This window comes from Helianthus annuus, chromosome 7 (genome assembly GCF_002127325.2).
Source record: "Helianthus annuus cultivar XRQ/B chromosome 7, HanXRQr2.0-SUNRISE, whole genome shotgun sequence".
Lineage (NCBI taxonomy): Eukaryota > Viridiplantae > Streptophyta > Magnoliopsida > Asterales > Asteraceae > Helianthus > Helianthus annuus.
Window position 1 is genome coordinate 23,950,530 of NC_035439.2, and position 16,608 is coordinate 23,967,137.

At 37.3% G+C, this 16,608-nt stretch overlaps 1 long non-coding RNA gene across 1 annotated transcript; it reads right to left on the reverse strand.

Annotated features, from left to right (window-relative positions):
- Positions 1–12,371: 12,371 nt before the first annotated feature.
- LOC110883474 lies at positions 12,372–13,509 on the reverse strand. The gene is made up of 2 exons (XR_002560482.2): positions 12,905–13,509; positions 12,372–12,749 (listed from the first exon to the last, which is right to left on the reverse strand). It is a non-coding gene; the product is annotated as an uncharacterized LOC110883474 (long non-coding RNA).
- Positions 13,510–16,608: the final 3,099 nt, after the last annotated feature.

Below are 16,608 nucleotides of genomic sequence, written 5' to 3' on the forward strand. Positions count from 1 at the left end.
AGAACTCAGTTCCGAGTGTTAGTGATGATGAGTTTCCATCACTTCGGGCTGAAAATTATAAAAAGAAAATTGGTAAAGTTGAGATTTCTAACCAATTTTATCATGATGAACAGGAATTTGATGCTGAGAAGGTCTTTAACCCCAGGGTAAAACATATCTTTGGCAAAATGATTGATCGAAAAGTCAAAGGGGTTAAGGAATTTTACGAGAAGAAAACACAGAAGGAAAAAGTTGAACCATCCCTGGTTTGTGACTGGGATGGTACATATTTTGAACAGTAAGTCTCAGGACTTGCCGGAGCTCCCAGGTTGGTAAGCGTGGAGCATGAATCGGCATCTTTCTTAGAGTTGTATTCGGTAACGTCATTCAAACGGTAAAGAGGTTTGTTTGTGTATTTCTTACAATTGGTACAGAGGTTTCTAAAATGCAAATGGTAAATCAAGGACATTAAGTTGTACTTGTATTTTCCTACATTGGTCGAAAGACAAGATGATGAACCACAACCCCGAACATTTGTTGGATATTTCTACAAATGATAATCTACAATTGGTAAAATCAATCAAACTTATTTTCCGGAAAAAACATTTTGATTAAAACAAACTTAAGTGTTTTGAAATCTAAATGGGAAAATAGTTTGTTGATAGGGGGAGTTCTGATTGTTTATGCCTAGTGAATGGCGAATTGAGGAGATTCGATATCAGTTGTCATGTTCTGTATAGTTTGTTTTCAATTTTCATTAGATGTATTTGAATTTTAGGGGGAGTAAGAATTTTTAGAGAAAATCCAAAAACATCAGAAAATTTGAAAAAGTCAAAAACATGATAAAATAAAAAATGAGTTTTTGTTGCATAAAAGAGGAAATGATAGTACATCAGTGGACTATCACAACACGCTAAAGAATTGGAAAGTCAAAATGTGATAAACAATCTTACTGCGGATGTGTCAGTAGATTTTCGCACATTTAGTAAATTGAAACGAGATATAAACCTAAATCAAACTTACTTGATTCGTGGGTAACTATTCTTGGATATATGGGTAACCCCCGAAATCTTGTTTGAAAGGTCCCGTATTCTGAGATACTAGGTCTTTATACTCAGTGATATCTGGGGTATTATCCCGGGACTTCTGCTGTATGGAAGTACTGACCTAGTCCCCGGATAATACTTTCTGCAAATGCTTGAAAAAGCGCCGCCCTCAGCATGCTGATGAAACAATAAAATTGATAGTCGCTGCTATTGAAATGCAAAAAGATCCTCTAAAGGGGACCCACCAAAAGTCGAAGCCGTCATCTCTCTGCGTATACGGAAGTATCGACCTGAGCTCTCACGGCCCTCGCACATAACCCCTTTACAGATATCAGCTGTGGTATACTCACCTGTAAGACTGAATATTTGGGATCTGGATACGGGAGTATATTCAAGTGGAGTGATACACAATTAAGTTTAAGTCTCTAAAACATTAATATCGTATCTCGAATCGATTGAAATTTGTGTTGAAAATTTAAGTGGACAAACATACTGACAATCTAGGTAAATTGTTTAGAACTGAGAATGTTTAAAGCTTAACGGTGTTGGTGATTTGTCTCAAAACTGATATGATCCTCTTGCACGAGCTCACAAAAATAGTGTCTGTAAATAGTTTATTTCTGCATTTTACTTGCTTTCAGAAAATCCAAAAAGATTTTAAGTGTGTTTTAGCATAAATTTTGAAAAATTCAAAAAGATTTTCGACAACTGATGTTGGATGGCTGATTTTCAAAATTCCGAGTGCTAAACATGATGAGCAATTCTTGAGGGGGAGTGTGTGTGTGAAATTAAATGTTTTCATAATCTAACCTGTCAAGTGGTTCATCAAAATATCTGTGTTTGTTTTGAATGAGAATCTGGATTGGTGCAAGTTCATATGTTTGAAATATATGTGAAAGAAATTTACTCTGAGGTAGAGTTTATGCAGGAAAGCCAGACGTCGATCCTGAAGATGTTGCTGAAGATCAAAGGAATGCCAGCAAATCGAGAGGGGGAGTCTGAAGATAGAGAGAGAGAAGCCCAAAGACTGATAAAGACTGAAGTCGTTGAAGAATCGACACCTAAGACTCGTCAACATCTGAGGGGGAGTCTGTTGGTGCAGTCATCTGTCGGCTTCGTCTTAGTGTCAAGTCTCGGTCACGGTGCGGATCTGATCGGGGATGACATCACGAGTGACATCACCTAGGTGACATCACAAGTGATGTCATCATTCAAATATTATAATGTTGGCCGTTTAATGTCAAAAGACACAAGAAATATATATGTTCACAAAAATACAAGTTGATGGTGATTGGACCAAATTATGGTCAAATGAGGATCCACCATTTTGAGAGCCAATGAAATGTCACCAATCATAGGACCAATGAGAGAGGCTCATGTGAAGACAAAATGTTCATGAGAGTCATCAAGTCAGATCGCTTATACGGAAACTGTTGGAATCGCTTTTAAGGACAAGGTGGATCGCTTTTATGGCATTTTTATGTGGATCGCCTTTATGTCTCTGTCTTTGGAGCGATCCTGGACTAGTATAAATAGGCTAGTCTTGCATTTCATTTGTAACATAGTTCAGAATTGATACCGAGGTATTGCCGGTTTTTCCTTGTAATCGAAACGTTGTGAAATCAATCTACAAGAGGTTTAAAGTGTGAATCTAGCTGTGTACGCATCCGTTTCTTTGTTTCCGCCTCTGAAACTGAGTTGAGCTCTTCCAAACGACTCGTTTAGGTCGGAAATCGATCCTACATCTTCAATCTGCTCTAGCATCTCTTGTGACAGGAACTTTGAAGTACATGCATAATGCTTCCGGGTTGTAATACATGTGTGGTCAGTAATTAGGGTTTTGACCACCCAGGATTCAGCATTTTTTTCTTTTGAAATCAACAAGACCCAAGGGCATTGATATTGATGGGGGTTTGTCCTACTCCCCCTACCACCCACATTTATTTCACCTTTTTGCTGATTGGTCCTTGTGTCTTTATTCTTTTCAACAGAAACCCCCTTCCCCTTTTTTTCTTACCTTTTTCCCCTTGTCTTCACTTTTTTCCATCTCAGCACTTTTTTCTTTACCTTTTGCTTAGCTGACATGCACCCCATTGTCATCTACCTCAAAGTCTGGTTTTGAGCCTTGACAGACTGCCCTAACCCTGCTGTGATCATCTTTGATAATCTTTATAATCCTTCTAGTTTCAAAAGCATGTTTTTTGATCAGCGTTTTAGCTTCTTGCTTGCTGCCAAACACTGCCCAAGGTAAAAGTTTACCAAATTCTCATTTGATCTTCTTATTTTGTGCAGCAAATGTTTCCTGGTGCCTGTATAACTTGTCATTATCTAATACATCCCCTTTCATGTCTTCATCAACATTCATATGTTCATTAATATTGTCCTCAACTTCCATATCAACATTAGCCCTATAGTCACTCATGTCCACTTCATGATCACTCATAGTATTCAATTCATCCACTATGTAATCATTATCATTATCACTCCTACCTTCACTACCATCCCTATCATTAGTAACATCCCTATCCTCACTAACATCCCTATCATCAGTAACATCCTTATCCTCACTAACATCCCTATCATCAGTAACATCCCTATCCTCACTAACATCCCTATCCTTATTAACATTCACTTCAGTCTCAACAAATGCTGGACTAACTGGCACCTTACTGCTGGATTCCCCATAGCCAATATTATGTCCAACATTTGCATTTTCCTTCATAGGAACTATGGCATATGGTCCAATTTCATCTATCTCTTCAATGGTGATGCTAGGTTTAGGAGGTTTACTAGGTGAGCTAAACAGTTCCTTCATGTTTTTCAAGCCATGAGTGGTATATACATTGATCATCTTGTGCATTTCAACATACCTAGCCAAGTTCAGACAGTCTTGATCACTACTTAGGTGTTCAAGACCATCATCTAGGGTTTTTTTAGGATTCAAAAACTGGTAATACATTGGGTTCAAGCTACTATACCCTAACTGATCAAGCATAAGATTGATTTCATGAATGGAAAACTTATCAATATCTATCAAGTCAACATAACTGATCTTACCTCCTACATATGTGCGTCCAGGAGGTGATGTTAGCCTACCACCATGATGAAAGCAAATGCTAAAGAAATTGGGAAAACCATCTGCAAATTTTCAACATTTATGTTATTAATCAACTGATGATCAACAAAAACCACAACATTTTATCCCAAAATCGAAGCTAGGGTTTGTAACTTACCATACAGTTGAACGACACTTTCAGTGTCAAGATTATCCCTGACATACCAGCCTTCTTCATCCTGTGACATCGGAATCCTTATCATCTTTTTTACAGTGTCTAAAACCCTAGAAATGAAAGATGAGGGATGATCAATGTGAAGCAGGTGAAGGAATGGGGGCAAATGTTGTTATAATTAAAGGGGGAAAGACAAGTGGCAGGTGCAATAACATTTCTACCCTCATGTGCCCTGCACATGACTTCATTTAACTTAAAAATATAACTGAGTTTGCCATAAAGGACGTAACGTGCAATATTTTCAAACATTAAGTACAAAACTCATCAATTTTAAAGGCAAAGGACATCGCCTGAAATATGGGACAAACATTTTCCAATCGGAGTTCGTTTGAGTCGGTTCCCCATTGTTCCCCACTTTTTTGTGTTCCCCAATGAACCTCACACACTATATATATATATATATATATATATATATATATATATATATATATATATATACATATATTAGGCTTTTTTTAGTTAGTTTCCGAGTTTTCGCGTTAAAAGTGGTGTTCATTTGAACCATCCTCTATATATATATATATATATATATATATATATATATATATAGGTAGAGGTTCCTGTAAAAAAAGGTTTTTTGTGAGAAAGGTAAGAAAGAATCTACACCATTAGATCTTTGATGTAATGGTTGAGATCATAATGGCAAAATTGTAAATAATGTTTACTATTAAACATATTAATTTTCTAGATTAAGGGTATATAGGTAAATTTAACATTTTTAAATTAAGAAACTAACATTAATGCACATGTAACTTCCCCCTGTCTTTTTTAAACGTCAATAACTTTTTATACGTAACTTTTTTTTTTAAAAAAAATTACACCATAATAACGAGCGTTTTTTTATCTTTAATATGAGTACCGTATTGCTATACTTATATAGAGAAAAAAATATGTTTCGATCAGATGTTTAGTCCATGAATGGTGTTATATATTTGCTGAATGGTGTTATATACTTGCTGAATGGTGTTATATACTTACTGAATGGTGTTATATATACTTGCTGAATGGTGTTATATACTTGCTGAATAGTGTTATATACTTACTGAATGGTGTTATATACTTGCTGAATGGTGTTATGTACTTGTTGAATGGTATTTATAGAGATCTTTTAAAAAAAATACAGTTCCTATAATTAAGGTGGCGGTTATGGGAAGTTTTTAATTAATTGAATTAATGATAAAATTACTTGTTTACCCTTTTAAATTTACTTAAATTTAGGACACATGTCATCTCCACAATATTTCTCACCTTTCTCACACTTTTAACCTTTTTTACAATAACCTTACCCTATATATATATATATATATATATATATATATATATATATATATATATATATATATATATATATATATATATATATATATAGGGGATGGTTCAAATCAAAATCACTTTTTTTGCGAAAACTCGAAAACTAACTAATAAAAGCCTAAAAAACACAAAAAAAAATTTTACAATTTTTTTTATTAAAAATAGTTTATATATATATAAAAAAAAATTTCAAAAAAAAAAAAACTTTTTTGTAGTGCACATGTGTAATAAGGGTCATGCTATTCACACACCCAAACCTTATTTCCACACCCTTTCGAAGCGCCCCGCTTTGGCCAAAGTTGGGCGTTTTGGCATGTTTTCCAGACAAACGGTGATGTGATGGTGTACGATGTCAGTTGAACCGTCCCGCTTTGGCCAAAGCGGGGCGTTTAGGGTTTTTTTTTCCGACAATGGGTGATGAGACTTGATGCGATGTTAAATTCTGTACGGTGGAATGTTTGAATCCTAAACGCCCCGCTTTGGCCAAAGCGGGGCGTTTCGACCCTGATTTTTGGAAGTTGGTGTCTTCTATCGAATGCGAACCCGAGAAACGGAATGGAGTTCAAGCAGTTGGTCGATGACATGATAGATAAAGATCTTGACACGATCATATCCATTTTGAAGTATTAGACTAGATAGTCCTAGATGAAATATATTAAAACCATTCAATCCCACCAGTCTACGATGCAGAACATAGTCCCAGATTGCCTAAATAAGCGCTTTTATCAGGTGTCATGTGGTAACAACTACAAAGGGGATATTCAGATCCCTATTCGGTCATCTTTCTAAGCTTTTACATGGAAGATATCGAAGATTTGGGTACAACTTCAAGTCACGAAGATCACTCTCCAGTAGTTGATCATGACGACCATAATAAAACGGAACATAATCTCAGATTGTCTTGAGAAGCACTTTTATCATGTGTCATATGTTGGACGGAATATATGGATGGAAAGCCCGCATAGATGGCAGCATTCCTTGCAAGTCCTTTAAATTCGCATAAACATATATTCGTTTCATAACCTCCTCCTATAAATCAACCACAACTCACCACCCATAAAACATTATCCCTACCCCTTGCTTCATATGACTCGGTTGAATCGTCTCGGATGTAATAACAGTATGGTTAGTGGATGCAAATTGCAGAGCTCTTTTCTATGCACTATATGCACATTTATGTATCAGCCTGCGATTTCTTCTGGAGGGTTCACTTATGGTAGTGTTTTGGTTATTTATGAGTTGATTTGATTGTGAAATAGATAAGAAGGATGAGATATCGGCAGTTAGCTCGAAGAAGTTTCTCTTGATTATTGATGAAGTGATGTTACAGAAATTGATTCGCACAAACTGTGGAGAACTTGTTTACATTATATGACACATGATAAAACCGATTCTCTAGACAATGTGTTATGGTGAGATTTTTCAAGTTTGCACAGTGGGAGAAAAGACCAGCACCTCTGTCAGTATTGTCATAATGCAATGAGACATAACTGAGATTTAAGCGGCGTGTTCCCATCAACGTTTATCGACATTGTTATAGGTGATGAAGAAACCCTAAAAAGGAACATAGTCCCAGATTGTCTAAAGAAGCGCTTTTATCATGTGTCATGTTGTAACAACTACCAAGGGTATATTTAGATCTCTATTCAGTCATCTTTCCGAGCTTTTACACACGAATATGTGGTTCCCAATTTGTGGTAGCTGTATCATACTCGATTGATTCATTTAATTCATTTTGTCATCGACCAACTGCTCGAAATCCCTTTCGTTTTATTACAGTCGTCATGGTCAACTACTGCAGAGTCATCTTCGTGACCTGAAGTTGTATCCAAATCTTTGATACCTTCCAATATCAAATTTCTTCATTTCCCATGATTATGAAACCTCGTTTCGTGAGGTGGTCTTCTTTCATGTTTCCCCGCGGCATCAAAATACAGAGCTTCATCCTTATTTCTATAAATCGCACAAACAAGCATGCCTTGAACGAGTCTAGAACACTCGTAATCCTCAACCGGCTTTCGCTTAACAACGATCGATTTGGATCACGACTGCCTCATAGCCCATGGAGCGTCAGCTAACCTTCATAAGCGTCTTTTCACTCTCGGTGACTGCTCAGAGATGCATGTCTGCAGAAGGTGCAAGAGAATGGCGAGTGTCAGCTAACCTTCACCAGCCTTCCTTTAACATGATCTGTAACACCTCGAAAGATTTCGTCAAATGAAATAACGACACGTGTCATGTACGACAAAAGTATTATAAACCCGGATTTAGTTAAAGATGTATGGCAAGATTTTTGAACATGTCGACATGTTAATTTATACCTCTGAACGACTTCGTTATAAATCCCAAGACCCTAACATGATTAATAAACATCTAGGTATACCTTTAAATCCGGTGATTTACTAATAATGATGGTTTCCAAATTGCACGAATGGATCCTATGAAATAACGCTAGATAAACTTTCGTGTATGATTTCTAGTAATGTTCAAACCAATAATTCTACAAGATAGGTAGACACAACTGATCAAGCATGGGTTAAAAGGCCTCATACTGACAAATTATGGCTCAAAATCATATCATGCAAGTTGCCTATTCAAAGCTTGAAAGGTTAATTTTTTTTTTCCTTCTGGCAAAGGCTTACGGACCATAAAGGTCCTGCCTTACGGTCCGTAAGGAGTGCCCAGCGACAGCAAGTTGGCTATTGGCAGTTATAAACATTTTAACCGACTTAAGACGATATTTTCACTCACATGGGCGACCCCTAACTGTTCCTAGGCACTAGGAAACACTTGTAATGATCTGGGATCCATGCTAGCCTTGCTTGTCATGATCCTATGCAATCAAGAACACTATAACAGGCCAATGAGTTGCAACATTGTGTTCACTCATTTCTTCTGTATTTCTGGAGCTTCCTGGACCTTAAGAGCCGACCCTAAGCCTTCTTAATTGTGCATAGGACTTCAGTAAGTATGCTTAACCTTTCTTAATTGAGTTTTTACTTAGTTTTAGCTTAGAAGTCAAACCGTCGTAATTAACGGTTGACTTAACGAGTAATCATTAATGGTCCAGTGATTAGTCGAATCAAAGGTAGTTATAAGTTGGTAATTATGTGGGCATTAAACCCTCAAAAGGGCACCCTCTGATTCCCACTCTAACTAGATCAAATGTCGGGTCAAAGTTGTTTAGAAAAAGTCAACAGGAGCTTAATTTTTGAATTAGCATGTAATTAGTAATGTAGAAGGCATGTAACCTATTTTATCACTCATATAACTTGGTAATAAGTATAATAACTGGTCTAAGCTTGTTTGATCCGACAATTTTCTGTTTAGACCCGGTTCGGAACCGAAAGTCGCAAAACTTTGACTTTTGCTTTGACTTCATTTCTGACCCGTTTTAGTAGAGTTTAGAAATGCCTTAGGACTTCCTTAGGACCAGGTTACATGATACTATAACCCTCTATGACTAGTTCGTTGATTGTCCGAGTCGTTTGCACATTTCCGTTAAATACTTAAAAGATGACCATAATGCCCTTTTGATCATAAAACGAGAATTTTTGGAATGTGAGAGAGCACAAATCTTTGTTACTGATTTATAAACATGTCCCTAAAATTTTATAACGGTTCGAGGTCCAGAATAGGAGTTATGCTAATTAGCGCATTTAAGAAATCTTTTACTAATTAAACGGCGCACTTAGCATAAAGCCTATCTAAACCCAAATTTTGGCACCAAACCTTCTACCCACTGATGTAATATAATATTTGAGATTTTTAAAGATTTTTAATTATTTTTAACCTGCTCATAACCTAAGGTTATGGCGTTAATTCGGTAAATACCGATTATACCCTTTTCGGGCATAAAATGAGTTCTACATAGTATTTTGACACCAATCCAATTGCTACTGATTTTATATAACAAATAAAGTATTTTGAAATCTGTAACCTGATCAGAAAAATCAGATTTCCTGTATAACCCGGAAATCGCTTAAAAACGACTTTATACGCGTATTAAACGCATAGTATGGGTTTGTAACCATTTTGTCACATAAGACGTAACACCAACTGATTTACCCTGTTAAAATAAGTTATTTTACTGATTTTATCAGACCCGAATCACAGGAGTTTAATTAATCGCTTTTATAATCTTTAAAATGACCAAAATGCCCCTACGGGGCTTATATTGAGATTAAACTCGTTTTAGGCATAATGGAAGGTATCCTACTGATACCACAACATATTTAGGGCATATTAACTTAGGAAACCTGTAAGTGACTCTCGTGGTTACCCGTTACGCTTTATGCGCATTCGGTTCGGTTTATGTAACTAGTTTGCATAAACTAGCCGAAACGGGTCAAACCTTATCGATTTTATCTCAAAATCCAGAATGTGGTTAGATTACCCATATTATACAAGTCTTCAAACTTGTCGGGTCTAAATCACGTTCTATTCCGGTCTTCGCTTAATCACGCGTTCGAACCGTATCTTTCGTTAAAACTAACCGGTCTAATCTTAGGCTAAATTAAAGACCCGTTAGGATTCTAATAGGTTATTATAAACCTTCGTTCCAGAATAGGAGACCCAGTAAAAGCTACCCGCACTTGCTATTTGTGATTGATACTTGCAAAGGTAAATACTTTTAACTTAATTTCCCTTATACGGGCTTGGGGTACGGTATATAAAATACCGCTTGGTCCGGCATTGATTCTTTAATCAAATAGAGATTAAATCATGATATGCTCTGTTTTGAAATGTTTTGTTTGCTTAAAGCATTTGGGGGGTTAATGATCGTGTCCCGGATATCCTTGGCATCATCTTACGAGATGGCCACGACCTGAGCATAGGGTGTAGGCGTACACCCGTCAGTGCATAAATGAATAAATAATGTGGTGTGTCTATTGATCTTTAACCCGGTCTACGGATCGGGCTACTGAACGCATAAGAAACATGTAATTCGTTTACAAGTATTATATTCAAATAATTATCCCAAGTTATAAAAGTTTGTGCCACGTGTATTCAAATCAATTTTATTAAACTTTTCAAACTGAGTCGGTTGAATGTATTTACTAGTGTAAATTGACGTATTTTCCCAAAAAGGTTAAGTGCAGGTACTACGCGAACTAGGCTGGCTTTCTCCTAGCGTCCTCAATAAGTCTCGCAAGCTTGGATGTCAAACTGTTGAACAATATTTCCTATTTATTTTTGATCCCCCTGTGGATTATTTCAACTGTTTGTGATACTTGATATTACAATTATATTCGGTTGAAATATATCTATCTTTTGCTTCCGCTGTGCATTTAAATATTGTGTTGTTTGACGGTAATGTTACCAACTACGTCACGGTAATCCCCCACCGGGCCCACCGGTGAAACGTGGATTATATCGTGGTGTGACATGATCCCTACTGGTGCTAAACCTTTTCAAGCTTGTTTTCAACGGGGATATAATGCAATGATTCCTCTCAATTGAATAGGCAGACACTTGCTTCATATGACTCAGTTGAATCGTCTCGGATTTAATAACAGTATGGTTAGTGGATGCAAATTGCAGAGCTCTTTTCTATGCATTATATGCACATTTATGTATCAGCCTGCGATTTCTTCTGGTGGGTTCACCTATGGTAGTGTTTCGGTTGTTTATGAGTTGATTTGATTGTGAAATAGATAAGAAGGATGAGATATCGGCAGTTAGCTCGAAGAAGTTTCTCTCGATTATTGATGAAGTGATGTTACATAAATTGATTCGCACAAACTGTAGAGAACTTGTTTGTGAAATAGATAAGAAGGATGCTAAATGCACATGATAAAACCGCTTCTCTAGACAATGTGTTATGGTGAGATTTTTCAAGTTTGCACATTCAATATTCACAGTTGCATTTGGAACAAGAAGTCCAACAATCCGTTTATTATCCGTTTGTTGTCTAAACAATATGAATGCACGCAAGGAATTTGACAACTGTGACAGCTTATCTAACTGTGTGTGTTACATCCATCCTGTTATAGCAATTGATACGATTAATTTTACAGATTTTTTTCTAATTAGCGTTGTTAACTACCAAAAGAATGCATACACAAATAGTTCTAGTGGACGAAGCAAAGAGACCGTTGTGTATCTGAATCAGGTTCTCAAACAAACACTACTAAAGATGAGTTGGTGATAAATACCGGAGCTGTTATCTCGGTTGTTAAGTACTTTCGTGATAAATACACTGTTCATCTTCGTTATCCTTTGCTTTCTACAATTCAAGCAGGCACGGATGCTAAATGTACTGTTATTACATCCGAGACGATTCATGTGAGTCCTATGAAGCAAGTGTCGGTCTATTCAATTGAGAGGAAAGATGACCGAATAGAGATCTGAACCAACCGAAATCCACAAATTCCAACAAATTGTGTCTAATGCAAGGATCTTCGAATGCAGTGTGTACGTTAAATACCGTTCACCGCTTTTTTAGTTGTTTCTCTTGTTAAGTTTCTGAACCAACCGAAATCCACAAATTCCAACAGTTTCTCCGTCGCTAATTTCTCCACTCACCGTGAAATCGAACAGTTTCTTCGTAGATTCCGTCCGGTTTCAAAGCCGATTAAGGATTACGAGTGTTTGGTTTTGTTTGCGATTGAATCATCGATGTCCTTTATGTCGATTTCAACTTCCATTGATCAAATAATAAAAACCCTAAGTGAAAATCCGATTTAAGAAACCCAGAGGAATCAGTTGTATAGCTGAGGAGAGAGAGTGAGTGTTTGGGTACTTATTCTAATGGCGCCTCATTAGCGCTTTAACTACCAAAAGAATGCATACACAAATAGTTCTAGTGGACGAAGCAACCCTAAAATGGAACATAGTCCCAGATTGTCTACAGAAGCGCTTTTATCATGTGTCATGTTGTAACAACTACCAAGGGGATATTCAGATCTCTATTCGGTCATCTTTCCGAGCTTTTACACACGAATATGTGGTTCCCAATTTGTGGTAGTTGTATCATACTCGATTGATTCATTTAATTCATTTTGTCATCGACCGACTGCTCAAAATCCCTTTTGTTTTATTATAGTCGTCATGATCAACTACTGCAGAGTCATCTTCGTGACCTGAAGTTGTATCCATTTTAAACACATCCAACTCATACCTAATTTCAACAAATTACAACAACAATAACAAAAAAGGATATTAATTTACAATAACATTTAATCAACCAAAAAACATAACTAAATTTAAACACACAATAATATCAAACATCACCCACATTTTTCTTTATAAATTCAAGAAACTTGAAACACTTACTTTGTGGATTGTTGGGGGTTATTTATCATGGTTTCAAAGTTTCTCTTCAAAGGGTTTATTGGGGTTGTTGAAATATCTGGTTCCGTTGACTGCATGTTTCCGATCAAATTAGGATAATTTTGTGGGTATTGTAGGGGAAAGACCAATTGTTTGTGTGCATTATCATTATGGAGAATACTATATAACTTTTGAACGATTGCGAATAGGACCTTGATCAAATTTCTTCGTTTCACATGATTATGAAACCTCGTTTCGTGAGGTGCTCAGAGATGCGTGTCTGCAGAATGTGCAAGAGAATGGAGAGTGAGAGCTAACCTTCACGAGCGTCTTCTCACTCTCAGTGACTGCTCAGAGATGCATGTCTGCAGAAGGTGCAAGAGAATGGCGAGTGTCAGCTAACCTTCACGGAAGCTATCAACGTGGGGATGGGTACAGAAGCCGACATGTCTTCCTGAATCTGAATCTGAAAGTTAACTTTGACTTATAAAACCCACTAGCAAGGATAACTAGAATATCGATATGGTTGCTTTAAAAGCTCACATACACCACTAGTGTGTGGTTTCTTATTTCTCTCACTTTATTATTAGGGGTGGAGGATATTCACACGGATTGTAAGACACATAAAGTGGTTGTGAAGGGAGAAAAGGCAGATCCAATGAGGGTTCTAGAAAGGATCCAGAAAAAGAGTCACCGGTAGGTTGAGCTTCTTTCTCCGATACCAAAGTCGCCGGCCGAGGAGCCTAAAGTTGAAGAGAAAGAATTAAAAGAGTCATGTTTGGTTTTGTTTGCGATTGAATTAAAATGATTTTTAAAAAAAAATAAAAAACCCAAAGCGGCCCGCTTTGGTCAAAGCTTGGCGTTTTGGTTTTTTTTAAATGATTTCGCCACAGCCTCCTCTCCACCCAGGTCTCGGATGAAGCATTCGCCGGTGAACGATTAAGAGAGCGGTTTCTTGAGTTGTATGATAAGAGGAAGAAAAATGAGGAGCATGTGAAGGTTTGGTCAAAGCTTGGCGCTTTGGTGTTTGAAAATGATTTCACCACAGCCTCCTCTCCACCCAGGTCTCGGATGAAGCATTCGCCGGTGAAGGACTAAGAGAGCGGTTTCTTGAGTTGTATGACCGAAGTTACCCGGAACGTGTCGTATAGACCATAAACTAAGCATTATGAATTATGGTGGCAAAATACGACACGCTACGAAGGTCGTAGGCGCGTTTTTGAATTAAAATGATTTTTAAAAAATAAAAAAAAAATCCAAAGCGGCCCGCTATGGTCAAAGCGTGGCGTTTTGGGTTTTTTAAATTTTTTTAAAATTCATTTTAATTCAAAAACGCGCCTACGACCGTCGTCGCGTGTCATATTTTGCCACTATAGTTCATAATACGAAGTACAATGACAAAACAAATCGAATACTGATCCGGTAGGACATGTATACACACAACACGGCACTTTGATATACAAGTGAAATCAAAACACAATAGCCGGAAATCATGTTATACCACCACAGGTATGACCGAAGTTACCCGGAACGTGTCGTATAGACCATAAACTAAGCATTATGAATTATGGTGGCAAAATATGACACGCTACGACGGTCTTAGGCGCGTTTTTGAATTAAAATGATTTTTAAAAAATTAAAAAAAACCCAAAACGCCAAGCTTTGACCAAAGCGGGCCGCTTTGGTTTTTTTTAAATTTTTTAAAAATGATTTTTAAACCTCGGCGCTTTGGTGTTTGAAAATTTACATTTTTAGACCCTCTGGGCCAAATATGTAAAATTGGAAACCAAAATGCCCCGCTTTCGCCGCAGCCTCCTCTCCACCCAGGTCTCGGATGAAGCATTCGCCGGTGAAGGATTAAGAGAGCGGTTTCTTGAGTTGTATGATAGAGGAAGAAAAATGAGGAGCATGTGAATGTTTGGTCAAAGCTTGGCGCTTTGGTGTTTGAAAATGATTTCGCCACAGCCTCCTCTCCACCCAGGTCTCGGATGAAGCATTCGCTGGTAAAGGATTAAGAGAGCGGTTTCTTGAGTTGTATAACCGAAGTTACCCGGAATGTGTCGTATAGACCATAAACTAAGCATTATGTATTATGGTGGCAAAATACGACATGCTATGAAGGTCATAGGCGCGTTTTTGAATTAAAAAGATTTTAAAAAATTAAAAAAAAAACCCAAAGCGGCCCGCTATGGTCAAAGCTTGGCGCTTTAAGTTAGTTTTAAATTTTTTAAAATTCATTCTAATTCAAAAACGCGCCTATGACCGTCGTCGCGTGTCGTATTTTGCCACTATAATTCATAATACGAAGTACAATGACAAAACAAATCGAATACTGATCAGGTAGGACGTGTATACACACAATACGGCACGTTGATATACAAGTGAAATCAAAACACAATAGCCCGAAATCATGTAATACGACCACATGTATGACCGAAGTTACCAGGAACGTATCGTATAGACCATAAACTAAGCATTATGAATTATGGTGGCAAAATACGACACGCTATGACGGTCGTAGGCGCGTTTTTAAACTAAAATGATTTTTAAAAAATTGAAAAAAAAAAACCCAAACGCCAAGCTTTGACCAAAGCGGGCCGCTTTGGTTTTTTTAATTTTTTTTAAAAATGATTTTTAAAGCTCGGCGCTTTGGTGTTTGAAAATTTACAGTTTTAGACCCTCTGGGCCAAATATGTAAAATTGGAAACCAAAACGCCCCGCTTTCGCCACAGCTTCCTCTCCACCCAGGTCTCGGATGAAGCATTTTTGGCGAAGGATTAAGAGAGCGGTTTCTTGTGTTGTATGATAAGAGAAAGAAAAGTGAGGAGCATGTGAAGGTTTGGTCAAAGCTTGGCGCTTTGGTGTTTGAAAATGATTTCGCCACAGCCTCCTCTCCTCCCAGGTCTCGGATGAAGCATTCGCTGGTGAAGGATTAAGAGAGCGGTTTCTTGAGTTGTATGACCGAAGTTACCCGGAACCTGTCGTATAGACCATAAACTAAGCATTATGTATTATGGTGGCAAAATACGACACGCTACGAAGGTCGTAGGCGCGTTTTTGAATTAAAATGATTTTTAAAAAATTAAAAAAAAAACCCAAAGCGGCCCGCTATGGTCAAAGCTTGGCGCTTTGGGTTTTTTTTAATTTTTTAAAATTCATTTTATTTCAAAAACGCGCCTACGACCGTCGTCGCGTGTCGTATTTTGCCACTATAATTCCTAATACGAAGTACAATGAGAAAACAAATCGAATACTGATCCGGTAGGACGTGTATACACACAACACGGCACGTTGATATACAAGTGAAATCAAAACACAATAGCCCGAAATCATGTAATACGACCACAGGTATGACCGAAGTTACCCGGAACGTGTCTTATAGACCATAAACTAAGCATTATGAATTATGGTGGCAAAATACGACATGCTACGTCGGTCGTAGGCGCATTTTTGAATTAAAATGAGTTTTAAAAAATTAAAAAAAAAAACCCAAAACGCCAAGCTTTGACTTTTTTAATTTTTTAAAAAATGATTTTTAAAGCTCGGCGCTTTGGTGTTTGAAAATTTACATTTTTTGACCCTCTGGGCCAAATATGTAAAATTGGAAACCAAAACGCCCCGCTTTCGCCGCAGCCTCCTCTCCACCCAGGTCTCGGATGAAGCATTCATCGGTGAAGGATTAAGAGAACGGTTTCTTGAGTTGTATG